This window comes from Mus caroli, chromosome 8 (genome assembly GCF_900094665.2).
Source record: "Mus caroli chromosome 8, CAROLI_EIJ_v1.1, whole genome shotgun sequence".
Taxonomy (NCBI): domain Eukaryota; kingdom Metazoa; phylum Chordata; class Mammalia; order Rodentia; family Muridae; genus Mus; species Mus caroli.
In genome coordinates, this window is record NC_034577.1 from 14,738,043 (window position 1) to 14,742,461 (window position 4,419).

The 4,419-nt window shown below is 40.5% G+C and overlaps 1 long non-coding RNA gene across 4 annotated transcripts in view; it reads left to right on the plus strand.

The window, feature by feature from the left end:
- Window positions 1-830: 830 nt before the first annotated feature.
- Window positions 831-4,419, plus strand: part of LOC110300739 — a 10,625-nt gene continuing 7,036 nt past the window's right edge. For 2 of the 4 annotated variants that reach the window (XR_002378615.2, XR_002378612.2), the window contains exons 1-2: window positions 831-1,037; window positions 1,552-1,704. This is a non-coding gene — a long non-coding RNA (uncharacterized LOC110300739). Of the gene's footprint in view, window positions 1,038-1,551; window positions 1,718-4,419 lie in introns of all 4 variants that reach the window. The other 2 variants (XR_002378613.2, XR_002378614.2) reach the window with 2 other exon arrangements.

Below are 4,419 nucleotides of genomic sequence, written 5' to 3' on the forward strand. Positions count from 1 at the left end.
GTGCAAAAACAATAGGTAAGACATAAGTCCTACAGGCAGNTGAGCTGTTTACCAAGTTAGACAATCCACATGACAGTGGCAGCCAGGAACAATTTGCTTAGCTNTCTGCTGAAGGAAGATGTTCCAGCTCACTGGTACTTCACTTGCTAGATGCTTGAATGAGCCCCAGAGAAGCAGAAATCAGTGCCACATTATGCATANAAGAAGTTATGCACGAGTCGCTACCCTGACAGCCAGTTGCTGCCCATCATTAGCCAGTTTACTTATCTTTCCTCGCCTACCACTGGTATGCTGTGCAGTGTGTTTTATCTATAACATATCTGTGTGTTTGACATGCTTTTGCAAAGCCTCATGCTCTGGTCTTCCTGCAGACCCTTAGTTAGCAATACCATGAACACATATACCTGTTTGCATAACACAGTATCAGCCAACCAAAGCAAAGTGACAGGCCAGCTGATCTCCTTTCATTCCTGTTGCTGTTACAAAAAGCAACTTAGTGGAGGAAGGGCCGTATTGATTATTACAATTTCAGGTTACTGTACATCACTGTGNGAAAGTCAACACTGGAACTTCAGCTAGTCACATGACATATCCATAATCAAGAGTAGAGAGAAATGAATGTGTGTGGGTTCATTTGCTTGCTCACTTACTAGTCAGCTCATGTAGTTCAGGAAATCCCTGCCTAGGGAATGGTACCACCCACAGTTGACTGGGCCAACCCATGCCAATCAACTTAGGAGAGTCTCCTGTAGACATGCCCCCAAGTCCTAACTGAGACTTCCCAGATAATTCTAGGTTGCTAGGTTGACTGTGAATGCTAACCATCACTCAGGCATTATTATCCACTATAGAATGCCTATGTCACAGACTCTCAGTATGTCACAGTATCAGAAGGTTCCAAGTCTGCCACTCCCTCAGTCTTTCTGTGGACCTATAGTATGCAACACAAACAACTTGATCATATACTTTTCTTGTCGATGTGACTACCTAATGACTTGCAGCAGGTAATTGAGAAAGACCTGACTATCTCACCACAGGTATATTGTGTCTTTGTGTCATTTAATGCTTAAAGAACTTAATTTTCTTCCTTTCATACATCAGAGACAAAAAAATTCTGGTGACTTATTTCAAAAAAGTAAAGGAAGTGAAAGCAAAGAAAATTGAGATGAGCTTGAATCTTAATTATCAGTGTGCCTCCATGCACAGTAGAGCATACGATGATGCTATAACTGCTCTGGGAAGGATACAGGACCATACTTATTTTCTAGCCCAGTTCACATGGGAATACATTTTTTTTCACCTAATTTGGGAGCTCACAAAACAGCTCAACTTGCCTGATTCTTTCTGTCTCTAGTTGAAATTAGTTCTTTATCTAGTAGGTCCTATAACAGAAATTGCCTTATACCTTTCCTGAAATGCTTCTTGGCTTTTGTTTTTGTCTTTCTCAGTATTTGCACAGATAAATGTCAGTGTATAATGCACGTCCTGTGTAAAGACCGTAGACTGGGTCAGAANGGACATGTGAGATTTCAGCAGAGCTTTTTCAAACAGGCTGGGAAATCACTGTTCTTACCAGGAGGACACATTTGTGTGGAAATCATACAGAGATCCATCCTCCACCCAACCCATCCTCTTCTCATAGAACAGAGCACAAGCATAATGGAAAAGTTCCTGACAGACAGCATCAGAAGAACCACATTAGAGGTCAGGCTTAATGGTAATAATTGTGCTCTTATTTCGATAGTATTAAGTTTACCCAACTGCACTGTCTTTATATGCTCTTATAACATCTTTACCACTGTGTATATTGTAAAGGCAGATTTGTTTCCATGTTGGGTACTGTTTATTATTTTAAACACCACCTGCCATTTCTATGATCCATGTCAGGGGATGAACTACTAAAATAACAAAAGAGGTAACATCTGTTTGATGTGACTGTCAAGTTCCAGGAGGCCTGTGTAGCTNCAAATGCTGCCCAACCTGGCTCAGAGCTCAAACTCGAGCCACAAGAATACCAATTCACAGTTGGAACCCCAGAGGTNAAAAGCTACTTGCTTTGTATTAGTTGTTGGACCTCCACTAAGTCATGTGGCATTTCTGAGCTGAGTGTTCCCTTCTGCTAAACTGGAAACAGTAATATCCCACAAAGTACCAATCTCATAAAGGAATAGGAGTGGAGACTGGTAAGCCATTTTTCCAGTAATACAGAAGCCTGGGCAGATATACACAGACCTTTGTTTTGGCTAAACCTGGATGTGTTTATAAAATGAGGAAGGAAAAACAGGTTCAAGATCGGTCATTTCATCAAGCACCCAAATCCAAGAACAGACATTGACCCCATGTGGCCAATTCCACCAGGGGTCAACCTGATGTAAATAAAGCATCTCAACTAAGATAAGACAGTCTCTAAAAACATATGCAAAATAAACAAGGCATAGACATCTGTTTGTAAAGGTTAGCAAAACGTTCCTAAGGGAATAGAAGCTGAGCCAACCTGTTTACATCTTTGACACCCCTGAGGACTCTGGCCATTATTATCCTAGGCCAGCAAATGAGACTAAGTCAAGGTGATTTATACTCTAAAAGTAATATAATTGNGGGGGTGGGGGTGGGAAAGAGCTCAATGTGTGAGAGCACTTGATGCATAAGCATGAGAGTCCACAAGACCTGGGCATGGACACATACACATACAGATATACATACACACACATACACACATACATACATACATATACACATACAGACACACACACATACCTACACACATAAATACACATACACACACATAAATACACATACATACACACACACACATACATACACAGATATACAGATACACACACATACATATACACACATACATATACACATGCATACATACACACACATACATATACACACATGCATACATACATACACATACATACAGACGTACATATAGATAAACATACACACACATGCACACAAACACACACACACACCTGTAGCCCAGGGCTATTGGGGTTGAGACAAGAAGATAATGGGGCTTTCTAGCCACCAGCCTAGCTCCAGGTNGATGAAAGACACTGTCTCGAGGAAATAAAGTTGAAATTTTGAATTTTCAAATGATAGAACACAACATCCAACATCTCCTCTGGAGTCTGTGTATGTACATGGGTGTGCTTATCACCCACAACCACATGCTCATTCATCATGAATGCAGAAAGGTGGCAGGGGGACTGGAGTAATATAATTCATTTATACTAGGAAGCTGATAGGATATTAGTTACAGTGAGATGTAAAATATTGACCAGTGCACAGCTAACTTGTACTGTCTCAGGAGTTCATGTGTCCCTGGGATAAGCAGTTTGCTTGCATGGGAGCCTGTTCTTTCTGCTGCATACAGGATGTGTACTGTACAAGCCAGCACTGGCAACCATGGACTGGAACATTCTTTACATTCTTACTCTCTGGTTCTGCCACCACATGGATCCCTGAGCCATACCAGTCTATGGTTAACTTTGAAAATAACTGCACACATGCATTCTCCACCTCCACTCCACAGTCAGTATAAACAAGGAAAAGACATGAGAGTCTGGGAGATAACAGCCATTTCCCAGGGCTTATGACTATATGGCCAGTTTCATTCAGATGAAATCGAATGCATTCTGATATCGGGATTCCTAATTATTATTAGGAGAATTATTAGTCCGTTCTATGTGACATGCTCATAATCCACCATGGGCTTTGCCCTCCTGGCTTGAGCCGGTGTCATTAAGGCTTCCAGGGGCTCCCAAAACAGCATCAACAACTGAACATCAGGTCTTTGGTATATAAACCTTTGGGGAGAATATGTCATATCAACTCATAACACCATCAAGTTTTGATAATATGCCACTGTGAACACACATCATTTGTGTTCATGACATATACANATGAACATACATACAAATGCATACACACATGCACTCACAAACTCATATACCCACACACATAGCTCATAAACACCATGCACACATGTGCACACACACAAGCACAAAGCACATACAAATGCACATAGCACACACATACACACAACACTCACTACATAGCACATAGCATATAAATACATAGGAAATATACATCACATACACATACATATAGAATATACATATACTGATATAACATAGACATATGTACACACACCACACAAATATATAACACACACAACACAAAAAGGCATAACACACACATAAATAATGAACACGCAACACATATANACAACACACACATACACTTATACAGACATGACACATATATACACATAGNATACATACAACATGCACACAGCATACACATGGACACAACACACACACATACCCCTATACAAGCATAGTGCACACATATATAATACACATAACAGCATGCATACACATAGACACAACACACACATATATACCT